The sequence below is a fragment of the Pelodiscus sinensis genome, chromosome 3 (assembly GCF_049634645.1).
Source record: "Pelodiscus sinensis isolate JC-2024 chromosome 3, ASM4963464v1, whole genome shotgun sequence".
Classification (NCBI taxonomy): domain Eukaryota; kingdom Metazoa; phylum Chordata; order Testudines; family Trionychidae; genus Pelodiscus; species Pelodiscus sinensis.
The window spans coordinates 69,427,332-69,450,893 of NC_134713.1; the positions used below are offsets into that span (position 1 = coordinate 69,427,332).

Below are 23,562 nucleotides of genomic sequence, written 5' to 3' on the forward strand. Positions count from 1 at the left end.
CCGGCCGGTGCCATTTTTAAATGCCGGCTAGTTCGGACCCCGTGCCGCGCGGCTACACGCGGCAAGGGATCAGAACTAGCCGGCATTTAAAAATGGCGCCGGCCGGCTTTATGCAAATGAAACCCGGGAAATTCAAATCCCGGGCTTCATTTGCAACTCCGTATGACTACATTACCCCCTCCCAGTTTGAACTAGGAGGGTAGTGTAGACATACCTATAGTGTTAAAAAAACTAAAAAGGCCTTATTTGGATGGTCTTGGTTTTTCATGTAATGTCTACATGACTCAGGAACACCTTTTGATACACCTGAAATGCCCTAGTTTTTCACTTGAGTTTTTAATATATATACACAAAATATCTGTTCAAGACATATTGCTGTACCAAGTAGAATTTGTCCTTTGTTCATCTAAGACAAGCAGTCCTTTGGCATGTTTAGCTGGATGAAAAATGTTTTAAGGGAAGAAAAAAGCTGCACAGGCATAGCCTTTGACCAGAAGATTAGCTATGTTTATACAGGAGTGCATGCTTGGAACTGAATCTTGAGGTTCACCAGCAGTGCAAATCTGCATGTTTCACCTTATCAGCTTATAAAACTTCCAATTCAGCCATATGGATAAGGGTAATCATTAGCAGAAACATGCCTCTTGGCCCTCTAATGATCATTTTAAGGTGGAGTGCAGTGGGGGCTATAGTTAAATTCAGAAATATAGCACCAAAATATGAATATTTGGAGGGAGAGGGAGAGTCTACTAGTATTCACCAGGGTCCTGGTTTCAGCTGTGTCTCAGAGTCCACCTCAGGTACTTGCTTTCTCAACTGGCTTCTCGGGCTTGAGACATGAAATCACACACTACTTATCCTCCACAGTCCCTGCAGACTGCTCATCCAGGGCCTTATCTGGATCCTGATGGACAATGAGGCCAGCAGGATTAAGAAGGTGGTCATGAGCATCTTCAGGTTCTTCTCAGTACATCCTGAACAGCTCATTGTAAAACTGGTATGTATGAGGATCTCTCCCAAAGCAACTGTTTGAGTCTTTTGCCTTATTACACAGAAACTTCAGGTGTTATGTGTTGCAGGAGCTGGGCCAGGATCTTCTCAATGCTCACTGGCTCCATGCTTTGTAAAATTTCCTAGAACGGGTGTTTGTTCCTGCTGCTCCTAAAGATGTTGTGGAAGATAGTGAACTCCAACCACCCACTGATCAGGTATAAAAAAGGGTCTGTGTATTGTGGAAATGGGGGTGGAAGGCTGCTGAGATTCAAGACACTGTAGCCGGCCCCATTGGAATGTAACTGGTGGGACATGACCTCCCATTAAGTATCTGTACTAATAAACAAGCTTCCAGTACTCCTCAAGTTCACTGTTTGTCTGGTGTTATTCCTTGCCTGATTCCAAGGGCAGGCAACAGATATTATACACATCCCTGTTGCAAACTGTCATCGGTATGAGGCTAAGCCAATAGTTTTGTACTTTTCCCACACACTCAGGAAGTTGCGCACTACTCGCTCGGGAAATTGCGCACTACTTCAGTCAATGCTTCTGGGGGGGGGGGGTCAGATGTGAAACAATCACATGCCTGAACACATGTGTAGACACAGCCAAAGTGAATCTTAATGGCACTTTTACAGTGTTTCATGAATTGCTTAGTATTTGAATAACTTTCTTGGAAAAAAACTTGTACTCCAAGGAATGTCGGAGTTGGAACCTGCCAGTTTGATACCAGCACATTTTGGTATACTTGTGTCTTGTCTCCCTATCCCACATACTTAAAAAAATTGATCAAGAAGTGTGACAGGCTGGGCCGGGTCTGGGCACCACTGAGGGCATTTGCTCAGGGTGAATTGCTCAGAACCAGGGCTCCTTACAGCCCCAGACTGGAGATCTTTCCCAAACAGGCCACCAACTAGTCACATCGGGCACTTCAGCTTCCAATCCAGTCAGCAGGAAGCCTCACAAGCAAAACCGCTCAGACACCCAGTTCTCCCTGTGCCACAATCAGCCCCAAGCCTTGCACACAGGTCAGGGGTTATAGAACCCAATCTCACCTACCCCAAACGGGTTCTCCTGGTCCCAAAGAACCAGCCACAGATTCTTGGTCAATTTACACTTTAGATCTTACCCACAAGATCACGCTGGGTCAATCCTTTAGAATCTAAAATCTAAAGGTTTATTAATAAAAGAAAGAAAAGATTTAGAGTAAGGTTGTTAAGGAGAATACATTACATGTACCAATCACCAAGCTCTTGATGCAGGCTCTCAGCAGAGATATTACAAACTGCTAGCTTAAATGTCTCTGTTGTACATCCTTTGTCAGAATGGGTCCACAATCCTTCCTGGCTCTCTGTCCCTCGCAAGGCTGCATCTAGGATCAGTAGCAGAATTTAAGACAAAAATGGAGTCCACCTCATGGCACTTTATATCCATTCCTGGTACCTCCCCGAGCTGGAGCTGGTCACATGGCCAAGTGACCTAGCCCTTTGTCCCATGCCAGCAGTCATTAGATACTGAATGGTTTTCAGGTTTCCAGACGCATTCCTCAGATGCATATTGGGCACCTTGAGAGCCATTGTCCTTGGAGCTGTGCTAATTAGTATAGTCATTGACTGAACAATCCTTCTTTACAACAGGCAGTCCAGGTCCATTGCTCTGTCTCAGGCAGAGAACATTTACAGTACAAGCCCAGAGCCCATATTCATAACCCCACATACAGATATCATAGAGTACACAACTAGCATACACAGAATCAGTAGAACATAAGCTTTCATTTGAGACCTTACATGTCCCCCTTTGTATAGATTTGTGGGCAAACACCTCCCTCCTCCTGCCCCCCGTGGGCGCAGCAGTGATCTTAAAATCCAATAACATGACAAGAAGTCTCCTATTTGTTTTTGTTTTTGAAATTGAATACTAAACTGCTACCACTGTTTGCTATTTGATTTGTCTGCTATTTCCTGAGGGTTTTCAGGCTTGGGAGGCATTTTGTGGCTGCACCTAAGTCTGGTAACACAAACACGGTCTCCCAGCCTTTGCAAGCCTTGTTCTTTTTGTACAGGTTGGTGAAAAGTGCATGCCATCCCCCAAGTCTTTGAAGTGTCTCTCTGGAATGCCCAGCCCCTGATCCATTGAACAGACTCAGAATTCTTAGATCCACTGCTTTTGAAAGACTGGTACACACCAGCTTGTAAGGGTCAGCTCAGGATCCCCACTCTTCTACACATGCAGTGCTTGGGTACCTGTGGGCTGCAGCTAATATAAGGCTAAAGAATAGAAATTTAATTGATACAAAGTAAGAATATTGGAAACAGATGTTGCATATAAAACAAAATCATGACACACTTCCTAGAGTCTAAACTAGTAAGCAGATGTACATGAAAACAGGTCTCACCCATCAATGAATTTGTCATTAGAGCTAAGTAAAAAAAAGATTTCCCCATTTTGAGAGTTGGAAAGGTTTTGAAAGATTTTTTTCTGGCTTGATTCAAGGTGGGGAGAAGTCAACCTTGAAATTTTTCCAAAACTGATCATTTTGCAATAGTTTCAGATTTGGTCCGACAAAATATTTTGATTCCATTTTTTATCAATTTTTGTTAATCATTTTAAATAAAGGTTAACTAAAAATTCAAAACAAATTTGTTTAGATCCAGAAAATGGGCATTTTCATTTGAAAATTATCTAAACAAGACATTTCAACAATTTAAAACCTTTTTGTGATTAATTTTAGAATCTATGACTTTCACTAAACCATCCCTTCCCCACCAATCATTTTTGTTTCAAAGAATTGACAATTTCTAATTGAAAAATGCATTGTCAGAAAATTCCTGGCCAACTCTATTTGTCAGTTCTCATGTGAAATATATAAAGGGCAGTACTTATAAGTAATGAAATATGAGCTACTTCCTTAAAAATATAAGCAGCAATTTGGCTACCATGCAAGGATGACATTTTTGTATGAATATAATTTAGATATGTCATATTAACAATTTAGTCTTCTATCAAGGGGAAATGTATCTGCATTCATTTTCATGGAGATGATCTGAAAATTACTGATAAGATGAATTTGTGCCACCAATTTTTTTAAATTTTGTATCTGTTTGAGAATGAACTTGGAGTTCATTCTGTACTATAAAATGAACCATTGTTGGAAGGGAGAGGAATAGGTGGTATTAGAAAACTGATTCTCAAGCAATATGAACTTCTGTCCCCCTAAAACCATTCTCTTTTAGAACCTTTCAGGTAAATTTTAGAGAAGTATTTAGATACTCCTTTTCCAGCCAGAATCACAAATATAAATATGCAAAGTTGAAGCCTTCTGGCATCTTTTTTCTTCTTTTGTATATGTAATATCACTGGCCTTCTGCAAAACTAATGTCTGCCATATTTGCAAATTAGATTTTGCTAACTGTACACTACACTTCAATTGAACTTATAAGTAGAAATGGGCCCACACCAAAATGTTGGATCCCAATACCTGTACATTTGGATATAGTTCAAGTCCATTTTGATTTATTTTCTAGCATATTGATCCACTTATCTTAAAAGTGTTTGTGTCAATTTGTTTTTAATATATTTCCATTTCTTTTCTAGTAACAAGCATTACTGAAGCATAACAAGACTGGTATTTTCTTGCAGAAAGGAATACAGGATGCATTTTGCTCAAGAATAAAATGGATCACTGTAGAAAACTGTTTAAGGCATCATTGTGGTTGAGGTCTTAAATACACACAACTCAGGAAACTCAGTTATCTTTTCTAAAACAACCATATCTTGCCATGGGGGCATGCACAGTATTTTCTGGTGCTGAAATGTATATAATTAAATATATAATATATTTCTAACTTATGTTCACAGTGATCAGATTTTTGATACAGGAGCCATAGGCTGAATTTTATGTTTGTGTGTTTAAATTCTCAACCACAATATTTTTTTAATACTGGATTTCTTTGTTAATAGAGAGAAACAGAAAACAAAACTGTGATTAATTATATTTTCAGCTATTCACATTATATAAAGAGAAATAGTTTTATGTTCTAATAAATACATCTGATTGATGGGGATTTCAGATGGGTGCTTTGAGGCATATATTTCATTGACAGCACTATTGGATATTAAAATAAATGCAGTAGGTCAAATTTTACCTTTTGCTACATCTACACAATCGTAGTGACACTAATGTTGTAGTATGAGGGTAATGGAAGCCAGTGTTCAGGCTACTGCAGGCACTATATTGTGTGGAACTCTGTAACACCGGCAAAGCAAGTTCCAGTTCATACCACACTCAATTCCCTGTAAGCTGAGACACAGAGCTAGGCAACCCACCCAGACTGGATTTGCCCTGTCCAGGAGAAAGATGTCCTGCCCTCTGCTCTGGCCCAGTCCTGCCAGGGCCTGCCATGGCCAGGGTAATGGCAACTATCTGGGACCCTAGCCCCGGAGCTGTCATGTCAGGGACTGGTATCTCTGGTCCCTCAGCCCAAGTGCCGTGGTCCTCTTTCCCCACTGTAGTCCTGGGGCAGCATGCACCACAAATCCATCATCCTTAGTGCCTCCTTAGAGCCCTCACATCATTGCCCCAGCCCTGAGCCCCCGGCCGCACTCCAGAGCCCATAACCCCAGCTGGAATCCTTACATCTCTGTACCCCAACCCTCTTCCCCACCCTGAGACACTTCCCTCCCTCCAAACCCCTCTGTTCCATCACCACCACATTAGTTTGACATATCACCTCCATGTTGGTGCAAATTACACATTTCATTCCTCACATGTGTGGGGAAAATTAAAGGGAATTCTGATGCTAAGGGCCTCAGCTGAGTGCTGAACAATACCCAGCTGGAAACCAGTCTGGCTCCCTGGTGTGTTAACGTTGAAATAGATACAAAAATTAATAAAAATGTGTTTAATGAAAACCTTGTAGGTTGTTGTATACATCCATGCCTTTTATAATATCTGTATCCTGTGTTAAAAGGTAAGAGATTAAATGTTTGCTCTGTACTTGTAAAAGTATTTGCTCTGAAACTGTAAATCTCTACAGACGGGAATGAAGCATTACCAAGTGTGAAATATTAGTTTGCCACAGGAAGTGTTATCACCTGCCCAACAAAAGAAGACTCATAGATTTTAGACAAACCAGCAGAGAACAAAAGAATTTGATTGCTCCTCCAACACTCATGAAGAAGAGATGTGCATGAGGACTCTGAAAGAAGGGAATAAAAATCTGACAGAAAGACTCTGGATCATGATGCTGCTTAGGCTCTGAGGAGCAAGGATTACTAAGCATAAGCAAAAGATCCCCAGTGCTTAGCCGGGGTCCAATAGACTTGTAGAACTTGATCATTGTAGAAGCTTCTGCCATGTTTGGAACCTAAATCTGTGACTCATTTGTGCATGTGTATGTTTATCAGTTTTAACCTTGTAAATAACACATCTTTTTTCCCTCAGTTAATAAATCTGTAGGCAATTTATTACAGGCTTCGCTATTACAGTTTTGGTGTGAAATCCAAGATAAAATTGACTTAATGGAAGTAACTGGCTTTTTGGGACATGGGGGGGTAACATGAATATTGTGAATTTTTTTCTTTATGTTGAAGACCATCTATCACAAAGGTAAGCGTGCCTAGGTGGGAAGATAGTCTGGAAAATCCAAGGGGGCTATTTGTGATTCCATATTAAGGCTGTTCTAGTACTTGAGGAGTTCACGGTTGGGTTGGGATGGGTTGGGTTGGTGAAGTCTATGTTTAGAATATTCAATCAATTTGGGGTTTATGCCCTAATTTGTAAGAGTCTGCCCTGAGTTGAACCGCTTCAGAGAGCTTGACGCTTTGCATTTATTATATGGATTTAAAAAAAAAAAGCGGAGGACATCTCTTAGTTCACATGTGACCCATAATAAAATGGTGTTTCAAAATAAATGTTTATATAAACTCCAACTTCAGAGAGAATCGTGTGAGTTGATCTAACTACTTACAGCATAACTTACAGCATAAAGCACCAGAAATGTAATGATGCTTTATGCCTGAGTGAGTTGTTTTTGCTGAATGCATATCACCAACAAAAATGTCAGCGTCTGTTTTGTACTCTACTGAGTGTAGCGCCCCCTCTCCACCTGGTTACCTTCTTTTAGAGCCAATCTCCTTTCAGGTTCGGATGGATAGGTCTGGGTTCTTCTGGATCCCGCCACCTACTCAATTTTATTCTTTCTGATTGATGTACTTGGCGGTGCCTCCACCCCCCTCACTCCTTCCTAGCAGGGTTGCCAGGGCAGCTTGGGAGGAAAATTCTAGCCCAGGATAATCCCCACGTATTCGCCAGATAGTTGGAGACTCCCAGAAAATAACACAAACACTATAATAAACACAATTATATTAAACAGGAGACAATTATAACAGAACAGGGTAAAACATTATTTTTAGGGTCACCGGTGCCCTGCAACTGTGAAGTTAGTGTCCCGTTGGTACGCGTACTTGGTTGGGGCCCTTGATGACTGTTGACCACACAATCCTTCTCTGCAGAGGTTTAGCAGTGGGGCTGACTAGGTCCAGTACAGCCCAAAGGACTCACAAATGGGAGAAGGCAGCAAATCCCTCCACAGTTTAATAGGCTGCAGGTAATAAAATCCCCAAACAAATTCCCTGACTTACTAACTAAAAATTGGTGCACTCACACACTCCATGAATGAGCCTCAGGTTGAGAGATGACTCAGTCTCTGCAAAGGGCTGCTCTCTTCTCACAGGGGTCCTCTTCAAGCAGGAACCCGGCTGCTTCGGTCCCAGAATTTCCCCTCACTGTGAAGGGGTGCAGGGCTCAAGATGCAGACCACACAACTGCACCAAAATTCAAAACTATAGCCTCCCAGCCCAGCATTCAGACCCACACAGCAGGCAGCAGCCCTGAACTTGCTGCTAGAGCCCAGCTGACCATGCAGTGACTCTCTCACCCAGGGAGCTGGAGAGCCAACTCCACCTGGCTGGGGAAGCCTCCCAGCAAACTCCACAACTGGGAATCAACAGTGGAGACATAAACCCAGCTGAGGGATCCTGCCTTCAGGTCCCTAGAGGCTAGCTCTCAGGGGGAACCCTGCATGCAGGCCTGGGGCTTACTAGCTCCCACACACTCAGTCCTCCCCTTTTCCTGGCTGGCTCCAGACTCCCCTCAACAATGGTCTCTCCTTCCCCCTGGGAGGGGCATCTCACTCCCTGTGGGTTGCCGGGCAGACTCTGGCCCTGGTAGGGAGGGGGAGCCAAGGCAAACTCAGAGTGCCTCTCCCTGAGCTGCCAGCAGACAAAGCCCCGGGAATCCAAGCAATCTCCTTGGGGGTTACATGAGTAAAAAGTGAATGCACTTGCATGATGTTTGTATGTATTTCTGCTTTTCACAAAGCTATAGAAAAGAATAGCTTCCGGCTAGACTTCAGTTATGAAGAGCTTGTAATTACATGGCCATTGTTTGAAGGTCATGTTAAAGTTCGTTTTCATAAAGCAGCAATACTCCCAGTTGGATATTCCTTGTAAACTCTATAAAGCATCACCCAGAGTTCACCTACAAAGAGACTCTGGCATAGAATCATAGAACTGGAAGAACCCCAAAAGGTGAGGAACACCAGGGCCAAGCTCCACCTAGAACATCCCTGACAGTTGTTTCTCTAACCTGCTCTTAAAAATCTTCAGTGAAGGAGATTTCACAACCTCCTTAGGCAATTTGTTTCAATGGTTAACTGCCCAATGGTTGGGAAGTTTTTCCTAATTCATAGTTTTAACAGCTCTAAATAGAAGAAGTCAGCTAAAACAGTAATTTTCAGGATCCGAGAAAGTGAGAGATCAAATTGTGATGGATTACTGTAAGGGTCAATTGTAGAAGAACTCTGTACGTGTGAAGTATAGGGGTGATGAGGCCTGCATTCTCCCCTTTCCATTCCCCCTCCCCTTTCCCTACTACTGATGAGTCAGAAGCAAGCCTCTAGGACAGTGGTCCCAAACCTTTAGAGGCTCCCGGGCGCCGGGGGGCAGGGCGACTCACGTGCCAGGCGTCCGGGGGTGGGCCCACTCACACGCTGGGCACCCGGGGGGGTGGGGCCACTCATGCGCCGGGCGCCCGGGGGCAGGGCCGCACGTCCTGGGGCACGCCAGGGGCGGGGATGCCCTTGCACCCGGCGCCGGCATGTGCCCCAGGGCCGGGGCTGCCCGAGCGCCGTGGGCCCAGGGCCGGCGCTGCCGCCCGAGCCGCGCGCCTGGGGCCGGCACCGGCGCCGTGCACCCGCATGTGCCCTGGGGCTGGGGCCGCCCGAGCACCGCGTACCAGGCGCCGGTGCGTGTCCGGCGCCTCCAGTGCACCACGCGCTGGGGGCGGGGCCTCCCCAGGTTGTCGGCGGGCACTGCGCCATAGCGCCATGGCGCCAGCGGGCACCGCGTTGGGGCCCACTGCTCTAGGAACATACACCATTATAGCAAAAACAAATTGTAGATAAGGGCAGGAATGTACTGATCATGTAAACAAAGTCAAAGGACAAGCAGTACAGCTGAGCCATACTGTAACAAGCGATGAGTAACCCCTGGAAATTTCCAAGCTGTGGAACAAGTATTTAAAGCTGCACCAGAGCACAGCAATTTGGACCTCACTGATGGGCTTTGGGTACCAGAGCCTCGGAAGCTGAGACAGTCTCCCACTTCATCCGCAGCTGAAACGGGGTTCCCAGCTAGCAGAAGGGATGTAAGAATGCTGCTTTTCCTGTCATGTTATTCTTTTACTTAAGAGGCACAGCTGATAGCTGTCAGAAAATAAGCTGCTTGTGTTTGACAGATACCTGTGTAGCATGTCTTTGTACTTTGAGAACCCAGTGTCGGACCTGAGATTCACTCTTGCCGGCAACATTTCGCACAGCAAGCAGGGTTCTCTTGGTACAAATCACTCAGTATGTAAAAGAAGGGGAAGCTGATGGGCGAGGGAGAGAGTAAGGTAGAGCACCAAATGCCAGGCTGGCTGTGAACATCAGCCTGGGGTTCGGTTGCTCAAATCTGGTATGATATAATGCCTTCCATGTGGTTTGAGGGGGAGCTAGCTGATGGAGTCTGTCCCGCTGGTATACAAAATGTGCTGGAGGCATTGGAAGTGCATAAGAAGCATAAGGAGGTGCATCAGGCTGGATGGCTATTCCTAAGCGCATTCCGCAGTGTATGTGAAGAGCAGAAGGAGTAAACTATGCTTTTAGCTTATGTTTATATTATACAGACCTTGAAAGCAAATTGGAAAACATTTACCAACCCTTAATCTCACTCAAAAGAGACTGCTGCAGTCTGGCTCTTATGAAAAACCCTGTATTGAGGATTTTTAAAAAAATTAGCTGACTGCAAACATTAACATTTGGATTTACCCATGTAAAGGAATCAGAAGATATGATGGCTAATCAAGGAGCCCACCTTTCTTACTAAATTAGTAAAGGACAAAACCTGTGTCATTAGAAAGGAGCCATTTAGCAAAAAAAGCAGGTTCAGGTACAGACCATAAGAAGGAAATAAGCATGTGAAAGGGAGTAAGAAGTTTGGGGCCCTGTGTGGGCATAGTAGAAAGAATAAGAAAAACAGTAGTATAGGCACTGGAAAGTTAAATTACTGGGAACGAGGAAAGTTTTTTTTGAGGGTCAATGCAAGTCATTAAGGGTATGAGGAGGTGGGACGTTGACTCCGTGGGAGTGTGGAAGGAATTAAGCAATTGTTGTAATGTGTTAGAGGAACATCTGCTATAAAAAAAACTCCTATGTTTCTTTGCAGTCTCTTTCCTAAGAAATATGTAAATAATCCAAGCAAAAAGACAATCTCATTTAAATAGTTAAATATGAACACTTTTATTAAATTTGCTAAATAAAGTAAAGGAGTATTACAAAATATAATGTACCACCCCCATTAGGGTAGGAAAATGTTTTTGTCTTTCAGAACATCAGAAAGAGCTGGTACCAGCTGGAGAGCAACTGAAAAACCCCCCATGGTTCTACTGCCATGACATAAGTTGTGTTTTGTGTTCTAAGTTTGTCTTGTGGCACATGTATTGCAAACGTTCTGTATTGTTTGTTTTTTTTAATGAAAGGACATTCTAAGTAAAGCAAAAGAGTGAGCTAGGGGAAAAAACTGTTCAGCAAGGGAAAATGAAAGAAAAAGAATTTGGCACAATCAAACAGCACCTCTAAAAAACTAAGTTGAAGGATAATAGTTTGGTAATTGTTTAAGCTAGTTGAATGCTGACAATGTCTCCACAGGTGAACAAAACAGGAATTAAAAGGTAACTATGAGGCCGTTCCTGCTACCCCTATTGGAGCCTGACAGAGGGTATGTCTACACTTGCCCTTTGTTCGAACTAGGGAGGCAAATGAAGCATAATGAAGTTGCAAATCAAGCGCAGGATGTTTAAATCCCACGCTTGATTTGCAGCTTCGGTATGCTTCATTTGCCTCCCTAGTTTGCACTAGGGGCCAAGTGTAGACATATGCAGCAGCAGCATAGAGTATGCTATGTGAAAAGGACTGGGAATGGGGTACCAACCCCCCTCCACTGGGTTTGCTTTGCTTTAATTGCCACACTAATGAAATATTTAGCTTTTGCAGAACTTGCCCACTAACTGTGGAAGGGGCTTGGCTGTTACTCAGGTGCCAGATGCTTGATGCCTTGAAAGGCCTCAAAAATACCTGGAGAAAATCATGGAATTGCATGGGTTCCCCATTAATAATGAAAGAGATTCTTAAACCATGCTGTGGTCCTCTTCGGGGACAGTATTACATAACATTCTTGTTTACCTGAATGTACTGATCATGTAAACAAAGTCAAAGGACAAGCAGTACAGCTGAGCCATACTGTAACAAGCGATGAATAACCCCTGGAAATTTCCAAGCTGCAGAACAAGGTAGAGACATAGTATTTAAAGCTGCACCAGAGCACAGCAATTTGGACCTCACTGATAGGCTTTGAGTACCAGCACCTCGGAAGCTGAGACAGTCTCCCACTTCATCCACAGCCGAAATGGGGTTCCCCGGCTAGCAGAAAGGATGTAAGAATGCCGCTTTTCCTATCATGTTATTCTTTTAGTTAAGGGGCACCGCTGATAGCTGTCAGAAAATAAACTGCTTGTGTTTGACAGATATCTGTGTAGCATGTCTTTGTACTTTGAGAACTCAGTGTCGGACCTGAGACTTACTCTTGCTGGCAACAATTACAAAAAGATATCACTGTAAAACACTATTAAGAAGTGCAAGATCTAAATCTGGTAAGAACAGTAAGAATTTGTCAAACTTCTGGTAATGGACACACTCAACACGTTTTGTCAGACTATCTAGCTAAACAGCAAGATATCCTACAAAAACGGTGACAATCTGGTCATGAATAGCATTGTATGATATGTATATTGGTTGTGTATTAAAAAGTTAAGTCTGTGTGCTAGACAAACGGTCTTAAAATACGTTTTAGAGGCAGTGAATAAACGAGCCTGCCTTAGACAAATGTAAATTTACGCTGCCTTAGACAAATGTGAATTTTAGCTTGTAGGCAGAGGAAAATGAAAATATATTCACATATAAGGTAGGCGCAAGTAGCAAGTGGAGGAAGAAACAGCTTCATAAGCGTATTGGGGGTCCACACTGGAGTCTGAATCTTCAGGAGGCCTTCCTGGCTCCTGTGGCAAAGACAATGGATTTTGGGAAATTACAAGGGGAGCAAAAGGACTTTCTAGTTATCACTGACTCAGGGGACAGAGGAGACATCGCCCTCTGATTCTATGAATGTTGGATCAATCTTCCTGAAGGTCTGGAAATGTTGGTGGCTTTAATGTAATAGAGAAGGCTGCATGGAAAAAGATTGTAACATTCTAAAATTAAGTCTTAGATTGATTTTGTACTCATTCTTTGTTATCTCTGCTTAGTATCACTTAAAACTCTGTTCTTTATTTATAAACTTATTCCTAGTTTTACAATTAATCATCACAGCGTTGTGTTTAAGATAGTGTGTCCTCATCAGGCCAGAAGACTGGTGTGTACATGGTCTCTTTTGGAGGCAGCAAACAATCATTTCTCCATGTGTCCACAGAAGGATATTAGACAAGGCAGAGAGATGTCTTTAGGGAACTCAAGAACTGGGGTACACTGAATGTTACCTACAAGACAAGGTCTAGACTGATAGTCTTGTGAAATTTGTGAGGCAGGCAGGATGTAACCCACATGCCTAATATCTTTAAGAGTATACAGAGAGAAGAGTGGGAAAGGAATGGGTTGTCTCTGGGTGACTTGCTAAGGAGATGCATGATTGCTATTCTACACCCATAAGTGTCTGCAACTGGTTGTAGTATTTGGGGGCATGCTCAATAGACTCCATTGAGGGCAAGTAATCATGGCAGCTGCTTTAAGGGGAGGACATGTGACCTGGATTGGGAAAGACTAAGCCACAGGAATAGAAGGCATTTTGCAGCACGTTCGTGCTACCATTAACTTTCTAACTATGAAGCCCCAGCACTGTTAATTACAGAAATGGGAAAATAATGTCTTTTATTTTAGTTATATATCATAATGTTTAATTAAAGCAACATTATTTTAGTCAAGTTGTGTTAGCCAGAATGACTTGCCAATTTTTTTCTTTCTTTTTAAATGTGATGATAGGGAAAGAGTCATCCATATTTTGCTATACTCAGTCTTGTATTTTTCTTGTGATGGGTTTTTCACCTATATACATAATAGTAACTGGTTCATGAATTTGTTAGCTGACTAGCTTACTGAGTGATTCCACAGTTCAGCAGAAGAGAAAGAGGCTGCGTGAATTCTGGCTGGAGATTCTTGTGAGCCAAAGCAGAGATGCTATTACTGCTGTGCTTTTGACTTGGCAGAATGTACAGAGTTGATGACCAAAGCCTTTAGCTGAGGCTCAGCGAACACAACCTCAGGTTTTAAAATTTTGAGTTCCTTATCACAGCTTTTCTATAGGGACCGACGTGTTTAGAATTAATGTATTATTTTTGTTTATATTTATGTACATCTAAAACAATGTTTGTGGATTATGAAGTAGCCTTGTTATTTAGAAAAATTAAGCTAGTCTTACATTTTAAAAGTCTAAAATTCTAGAAAGTTAGTACTTAATTTTTAAGTTTATTCCTTTTGTTCTTTTTGGGCTCCTTTATGGGGAGTTTGACCCAATGCAATCCTTGCAAAACCTCAGTGTCTGAATTCTGGGCCTCCATGTGCATGAGACAGAAGCTATGTCTAGACTACATCCCCCTTTCGAAAGAGGGATGTAAATTAAGACATATCAAAATTGCAAATGAAGCCAGGATTTGAATTTCCCATGCTTCATTTGCATAATTGCATCACGGCATTCTTTTGAAAAACCCTATTTCGAAAGTGAAACCACGGTCTAGACGCGGGTTTTTCGAAAAGAAAAGTCTTTTTTGAAAGATCCTGTAAACCTTATTTTTTGAGTACAGGATCTTTTGAAAAAGGCTTTTCTTTTCGAAAGCACCACATTTAGACCATTGTTTCACTTTCGAAATAGCATTTTTTGAAAACCCTGTGACAAATTCAAATTCAAATCCTGGCTTCATTTGCAATTTGATATGTCTAATTTGCATCTCTCTTTCGAAAGAGGAATGTAGTTTAGACATACCCAGAGAGGTAACTGTGGCTTATGATTAAGAAAGAGGCTACATTACGTGTAATTGCTGCTATAAGAAGACTGTACACAGAGCTATGCTTGGCCACCCACACTCTGTTTGGAGTTAGGACATGATTCATTAGATTATAGCCTTAAGTATTTTTCTTGTTGCATCCAAGAGAGGAGATCTATGCAGAAAACAACAAAACGGAAAACAGCATTTTCAGGTTAGAGTAAATCCTTTCAGGCAATGACTTGTCTTTGCCCTCTGTTAAAATATACCTCTTATTCTGTAAGCTAAACATCAGAAAAATTAGGGCTAATAGTAATAATGATTTAAAAAGTTCTAAATAGTCTATTTTGATTTCTGCAATCAGATATTGTTGCTATCATTTAGCAGCCCCCAAATCCTGCTACCCGATTCCAAGCACTTTGCTGTAGACATAAGTGTGATCATGAAAGTAGAATACAAATAGGTATTTCAATAAATGGAAACAAATGAGCTTTTCCTTACCAAAGAATTACGGAAAATCAGCCCTTCCTCTGAAGCTAATCCCCCAACCGATAAGGCTGTGAATCTCTCCTCCCTACACGCGCACAGATGGTTTGCAATAGAAAGATGACAAATGAGTTGTGTTTGGCTGGATTAATGGGTATTATCATGTTAATGGATGTTTATGGTACGGTTTGGGAAATCACGTGGTGTGCAAAACTGTTGGTCTTCCCAGTAGCTCAAGCTTGTGTGTGTATGTATTGTTAACTAACCCTTTATGTGTAGTATGTTTTTGGTCTCTTTAATGAGTCATAGCTAAATTGGTTCTGGAAGCACTATCTGCATGCTTAAGATCTTTTATCATGGGTTTTATCTTTTGACATGCAAAATATAAATGGTTCAGATTTTCCTTCCACTGTCTTTGTGAATGCAGCCATCTCATGATCCTGAGTCTAGTTTGTTGCAATCGCTTTTGAAATCTGACATATTGATCAAGAGTTTAGCCTTAGTAACTACTGCACATACATCAATTCTTGTTGATGATGTCAGGTCAGATTTGAAATCAAGATGATCCTATATCCAACTGGGTAACTCCTACCATTTGCATGCATTGATGCTGGTAACCTATTCTGGTAGCAGAGGTTTATGTTGCATAATTAACCTGGCCAGGACCTGACAAATGGTCATCAGTAAAGAGAAGTGGGGGTGGGGAGGGGAAGACACAGACTGGTCAATTAAATATTTGAGGAATTTTAATTCAATTTACACACAAATGAATGTGCTTTTGGTCCAGAATTTTTTTAAAAAACAATCTTATTGAAGGCTTTAAACAGTACCTGCGTATTTTGGGTAAAGAGAAAAGGAGAAAACTATGTTGGTTTATAATACTTTCTTTTCTTACTCCATTGCAAGGATCCTTAATTTCCTACTCTACTTCAGCATTATTTCTGCAGACCTTATCCTAAACTGACAGAGTTTTTATGTTAACTATATATAACCAAATTCATTTATCAGTTTTTCTGTGTGAATTATTGCTTAAAACTCTAAATGTCTGTTTATATGTGAAAATATAAAGTCTGAAAATATACTGTTACAGTATATGCATAGAAACTGCAGTTTGGTTTTGGAAATTTGGCTGAATCTTTCTTTAAAATATGTAATTCAATACTGTATCTCTCAAGGGAAATAGAAGAAGCTCCCAACAACTGGTATATGTAAAATTATATTGAACAAGGCTCCATAAAAATATTAGAGGGGGCACTTGTAACTTGGCATGGTGATGAACAAATAACTTTCTTCTGTCTCTAATTTGTATTTTTCTGAAATTTGGGATTTCAGATTGTTTTACCAGAATAGTGTCATTTTAGATTATGTAGTGCAAAAAGTCTAAAAAGATCTGAAATCATTACTGGAGGGTAATGATGTACTGAAATGGATCTCACCATTTATATAGTATTCTTCCACTATACAATATAACATAATTTCTTCATGTCTTTTCTTTCTTAAAAATTCACCATGCGTATGTGGACCTCACAGATGCAGCTTTAATTGAAAGTAATGTCAAAAACACTGTTTTGATCTATTTCCTTTCTTTGACAGTCTCTGTTTTTTGGAATGTGTTGAGTCTATCCGACTCTCCTCCGTTCAGAAATTCATCTGGAAATTTACATATTTTAAAGACTTCATGCTCTATAATACAGCTGAGCCTAAAAGTGCAAGCTACACAGAAACGGAGGTGTGAAAGAGAAATTTCTCAATTTCATTCCTTAACTGAAATATAAAAAAACAGTTCTTTAAAATATGGATATTGCTACACAAGTCTTCTGAATAGGCGTGGCAGAGAAATAAAGTTTGCATGATCTGATAACAGAGAGCCTATATCTGTTTTTTTTTAAAACAATTTTTTGATTTTATGTACATTCATTAATTTACAGTGCTATCATGGAAATGCATAGAATGTTTCATATGTTCTGAAATATATTCTATTCAAGAATTCCAATAAATTACATCATATTCTATAGGGTGATAAAGTCTGTTTGTTAAAATGTAATAGGCCTCTTATAGCAAAGTGCTGAATGCCTTGAAAAGACATTGATACCATTAGGAAGTGAAGGTTCTCAGCATCTCTCCCAGCTAAAGAAAAAAATGGAAATAAGCTAAACTTCCATAAAGCTTCTCCTACTTCAGTTAACAAATGTCATGAAGAGTGATCTTTGAGAGAGGTTGTTAGCTGCAGATAACTTTTCTCTAAATGAATTATGAACTTAAATGAAGGATGAATTGAATCTAAGAGCATTGTATGTGGCCTTATTTTACCCTGTCACATAAAAGAAGAGCCAGTTCTGCAAGCTCTATGCTGAATGCCATGGCCTGCAAACAACTTTCAGATTATATTGTTGTACATCATGTGGAATGATTCTACATCATCAGGCATTGTCTGGGTTTTTCAGCTTTCATTGACGTTATCTTCTTTTATCACCAGAACCCTGCTATTGCCAGGTAAAGTAAAGAAGGAGAGGGAGAAGAGGGAGGCTCAGTAGCTGTAAAATTTTAAAGTAGGCAAATATATGTAATAAAGCACCTTTAATAATATCTGGTTTATATAGTCCAGATGTTGGGATTATATATAAAGAGCCCCTGTACATGAAGAATAGGGTACATACCTGTGACAGCAGCCTACATCAAATTCTGAGGTAAAAGCATTTAGGTCATTTGCAAAGTTTGGATATCTGCACAGAGAGAAAGAGAGAATCTGTATTCCATTAAACCTTTTGCTTATCTTATAGTCATGCAAATGGAACTCATAAAGGGTTAAAATGCTTTATTTAACCCACCACTGCTAGTTACCACTACAGCCTCTGTGCGGGGCAGTGGAATCCAGCATCAGTTTTTAGGCCTCAATTCAGCAGCACATCCCTTTTCATTAAAGTACTTAAGCATATGCCATTAGCATTAACTCAGGCTATGGATGAGCTGACATTGGGCAGGTTAGTAATAAGAAAGGGATGGTCAGGGTCTGTAGCTAGCACTCCAGCCTCGAACTCAGGAGTTCCCGATTCAATTCTCTGCTTCACTAGACTGCCTATGTGACCTTGGTCTCTTTGTGCTTCGGTTCCACATCTGTGAAACAAGGGTAATAGCACATTCCTTACAGGACCATGGAGAAGATAAACACATCAAAGATGGTGAGGCACTGACTAGGGTGATGGACCCCATGTAAGTACCGTGCATAATAGATCAAACCTCTAGTTTCTGAAATTGGAGCAGTTTCTTTGTAGAAAATAGAAGCTAAACCACTTCAGAAAATGTTTTTGTCCAATTCCCTATTCTTTTGCTTTCTCTGATGGTTGGAATGGCAACATTTTATCTCCACCTGTGAACTGTGTAAACAGCTCCCTCAGTGGATCATTCACTAGGCCTGCTGTGTCACAGTGTCAGCATCAGTTCAGCGTAGCAACTGAATGCTTTTTCTTTCAGCAGGGATCTCACTCTTTCTCTGACTCCACTAACCTGTGATATCGCTAGTCTGCTCCTGAACTAAGCTCTCCTACTTACAACACATGTGCTATTGATCCACCACTGGCCACGCTCAACTTCTATAGAAATTACTGTGCTAAAAGAATAGTCATGAATGTAGTACCTTTCTCTGTTTGGTATTTGTAGAGATTGTTTTAAAGAATCATCACTTTGGATTTCTCAACCCATCAAGGTCCAGAAATTAGCATGGGAATAGTAGGGATTCAGTCAGAAGATCTGAGAGATTCACATATGCCTGACAAATCAAAATGATTTTGTTGGCAGTAGTACCACTGGCAACAAGGCATTCTATTATAAGAATAGTTATTGTTACAATTTGTTTTGTGAACTAGCAATTTTCAGTCCGGCAAGCATTAGTATCCGTATTAATGGTATTGGGCAAATGCGTTCAAATTGCTTCACATTTTGCAGAGGATTTTTTGAGTAGATTTTCATGTTTTATCACAGGATCACCACAGGGCCATGCCAATGACAACCTGTGATGTTTTATATTATTTTTTGACAAAAATGATTTTTATTTTTTTTTGTATGAATCCTTCAGGGCTTTTTTCTCCATTTTCTGTAATATGCTCTTTCCCCTCATATTGTGACAACAACAAATTGTTGTAGAGACTGTTCAAGGTTCTGAGACTTCAGTATCTCCCATTCGTGATAGCCCTTGTGAGAGTATGTGTGAGTGAGAGAAAGCAAGTGAGAGAGCTCTGCTTTCAGAGATGGTAGTTTTTTCAATGTTTTATTATGTTTAGAAATAGTAGAAATCTTATTACAATATTATATCACTGATTCATCTGAAGCAAGTTTAGATGTTGTCACAATGATATACTTTGTAATGGATTTATTATTAAACTGTCTGCATAATGGAGTTGAATGGAGCTGTAACAGTTGAACTCTAACGAAGTTCTAATGCAAGATTGTAAAATTTGAACACAAAGTGGATTTCTCCAGTGACAGATATTTCCCAACTCCCAATGACAAATCAGGTGACTGAATGCAAAAAAAATTGACGGCATGTGCTATATGTACATCTTTATTATCATTTTTCTATTGCATTCATAATATGGACATAATGTAAAACTGATATATAGCTGATCATGTAATGACCAATGGCACATTGCATCTTTCTTAGTAGGTGTCTGTCCTCTTGTCTTATTTGGGAATATACAGTTTAACAAGACACTTGCCATCATTTTCTTAACAGGGATAATAAACAGAACAATTCTGCATAAAAGCTTCCTATCAGCTTCTTTCATGCTTTTTCTTTTCAGAAGGCTGCCTTAGGGTTTAAGCAATTTAGTTGTCTGACCTGCATCCTTTCTCTGCAGTCTGCAGTTCTTTTGTTTAACATTAGTATGTGGGCAAACAGCATTCAGAGCTGTGCAGAGCTTATCAGCCTGTGTTCAGTCGACCAGAACCCCATTCTGTGTATCTAAGAGGGGCCACGTTTAATGCTTCACAGTGGGAGCATCTGCAGTTTCCAAAAATGACTTGTTTATCAGATAAACTCTGTCCTTGCACTGACACATAGTGGATCTTCAATATCATGCACTCCACTATGAAAATGTGCAAAGCAGGGTATGCACAATGCATAATAAGTGAACTTTATGCATAAAGTGCGGTGACATACATACCCTGTAATATCACACGGATTTTCACTGAATATATGTAGTAATTACAGTCCATGGTAATACCCCTGGGAAACTTTTGCATTATCTCTTGAAAAAAGATTACTCTTTTCCACAATATTTGAAACATACAAGTAAAGTAATAAATGTTTGTTATTTTTACATTTTTTTTGTGCCAATTAAAACTAGCGTTAAGGGGGCTGACTTTTAACACCTCGGGCAAGAGATTTAAAGCCAAAGCTGAAACGGAGACAAAACATGGCTCTGCCTAGGTACAGCAGTTAGTAAGATATGCAGAATACCATATGGTTCTTTTCTGAGGCCTCTGCAATAGTGAGACACAGCTATACTAATACACCACAACAATTCAAGAAAATTTTGTCTCTTTCGTGCTGATGTTTTAGAAGAGATTAGTCAGGCTGTTAAATGATAATTTAATGATTAATATCTATGTTCTGTCTATTTTACATATGCAATACTTGCCTTTAAATATGCAGATCTATTTCAGATATTGTGTTGCGTTAAATAGAAAAAATAAATATATATTTTAGCACTATAAGTAAAGCTGATCAGAAGAAGCAGATTACGTTTAATTTAGTGTCTAGGGTTTTATTCAAAACCCTCCCATCAAGAATGATGAAAATCTTGTGAGATCACATGTCTTTGCAATATTTCTGCCCTTGTGGACTGGACTGAGATCTTTTGAGAATAACATTAGCTGTTCTTGTGAGGTTTTGGCTTCAACAGAACCAGAAATGATAGCTCTGTCCCTTTTTTAGAACTGACTGAAAGTCAGAACTACATGTGGATATTTTAAGATCCACAGTTTTGATTTGAAACCTTTTCTACCTCACTGAAATTGAAAAATTCATATTCATAATTTCACCTCTGGACCATTTCTAATATGAACAGTTTTATTGTATTAAATTGATACGAACACATGGTAGTGGCCCAAAAGGAGTCTTATACAATTAACTTTATTGTCTCAATAATTAAGACTTTCATTATAAAAATGAGAATAATATTGAAAATCCAAGGATTCATTTTCTACACATACAATAACTTTGCTGAAGCTTCACTCCAGAAACCGAGACTTGTACCACAGTAAGAAACACTTATTTCCCCTTCTTTCCTTACATTGTTTTATGCTGACTGGCCAACTATTCATGGAGAAATTGTAACTGTTAATGAGGGTTAAAGGGAAGTTCTCCATTAAATGTCATTCAGGTTGAAGACATTTATATCATGAAGTCCATATTCCTCCATACACCTTTCCTTATTCATCCATCTGCTTCCTCTCTCACCCAAAGGAGACTACCCACTGGATCCCTGGCAGCATCTTCTGATTACTTGCTGTTTTCCTGACACTAAATCTATTGTAATATTCCTTGCAGAGTTTGGCCTTTTCACCCTGCTATTTTGGTTGGCTTTAGATGCAAAGAAAAGAATATGAAAAAGGAGAAGGGGGAGGGAGGGAAGTTGGGAATGTTGAAGCTAAAAAAAAAAGGCAAATGTTTTTAGCGCCTTCATCTAGACATGTGTCCCCTCACTCTGTGACATGGCTGCTCCAATGTTGCCATGGTGAGGATTTCTAATCATCCCTACACATGACAGGCTCCTATTTGTCTGCACTCCCTTGGGTGTAAATTTCCAGGCTTAAAAAAAAAATCCATGTGAGCGTATCATCCGCCGTGCAGATGTTTCACTGCTTTAGAATATCAGGCAGCTGCTTGTGCCACTGTCGACAGCTAATTGGAGACTGCATCGCAGGAACAGAGGCGTAATTATGGCATAAATACACATCCTCTGGTGCATCATTGTATCTCTATTAACAGAAAATTTTAAACAGTGTTCAGAGTGTAATTAGTGTAGTTGATAAAGTTGTAAAACATGTAAATAAGGGAAATAGCAGGTACGTGGCCAATCCACTACCCAGCACTAGGGGATGCAGATTATTGCCTATTTAGAAATAATTAGCAAAGCTGCATTAGCAAAGCCTGTGTCCAACAGAAGCAATGCAAACATTTATTCTAGTAACAGCTCTTTCTGTGCTAGCCATGAAAATCTACTAATATTGGTAATTTAGCCTTCATTACCAGAGGATAAAGCATGAAAAGAGCTCAGACATGAAATATGACAAGTAATATTAATTTTTATTCCAAGGGAAAGGATGCTTTCTTGGGTTGCATGCTGATTTCTCGGCAGGGTCTCAGCAGCTAGTGCAGAGGAGGCGGTGGGAAGCTGGTAGTTGAGAATTCAGGATATGAAGCTGGCTCTCTGCTGGAGGTATACCCTGGAGTAACTATGACAGTGGGCTGATGAGGCATGCTGTGGTTAGTGCCCAGCCAAACCTTGGGTCACAGTTCAAAACAAGCACCGAGGCATTAAACTTCTGTCCTTATAGTCCTATGCTGAATTTACATCCTCGCTCTATTCCTACTCCAAATGATTTGTAAAATCCTTTTCTTTTCTTGTTTTAAACTGCCCTCCCCAATGTGTCTGATAAAAAACAGCTATGCTACGCAAGTTGCAATTTGAAAAGGTGTGTGTTCTGTTACTTTTCAATTATGTCTTGCACGTTGGAAATCCTTTACAGAATATATCTTAGATTCTGTTGCTAAAAAACATTACACTGTTATCACTAACATACCCACCAAAATGATGAGTTTGCCTTACAAATGTATTTCCTAATGAAGGAAAATGTCACTAGCACCTCAGATATAGATCTGGTGACCAACAGGAGGATCAGAGTCGCTAAATGTTCAGGAAAGGGAGAGGGGTGTGCATAACATGCCTCATGGTTTACTTTTTTCTCTGAGGCACAGAGGAATAAATTAAAACTCCATCTTACAGTGTCAACTAAGTTGGGCTGCAGCCTTAACTCTATCTCTCTGCGTGTGTGTGTGTGTGTGTGTGTGTGTGTGTGTGTGTCTATCTGTCTGAGAGGAACAAGAGAATTCTGCTTGACAAGTGCCAGTATTTTAAAAAAGAAGTCTAACAAGGATGCTATCTGTGGCTCAAGCAAATTCATTTCCCCACTTAGCTACTGTTTCCTGCGCATTTTAAAAATTCAGTGCTACAGCTCTCACCACAGACACTAAAATCCTGCCAAACAATGGTTGAATTTCATGTAATACAATGTGGGATTTTTTTTTAAAGCGAGAGATGAAGAGGAGCTGGACAAGCTACTATACAAAGTATTAAAATGTAAAATAAGCCATAGCACTGTGATGGGGGAAAGCCTTTTATAGCTCAAGGGTTCATTGTGTGTATTTTAATCATCAGCGACTAAATGAAAATGGT

General features: G+C 40.4%; 1 long non-coding RNA gene across 1 annotated transcript; it reads left to right on the plus strand.

The window, feature by feature from the left end:
* The first annotated feature begins 519 nt into the window (after positions 1 to 519).
* LOC142827606 (uncharacterized) lies at positions 520 to 6,459 on the plus strand. The gene is made up of 3 exons (XR_012902295.1): positions 520 to 997; positions 1,080 to 1,208; positions 4,588 to 6,459. It is a non-coding gene; the product is annotated as an uncharacterized LOC142827606 (long non-coding RNA).
* The last annotated feature ends 17,103 nt before the right edge of the window (positions 6,460 to 23,562 follow it).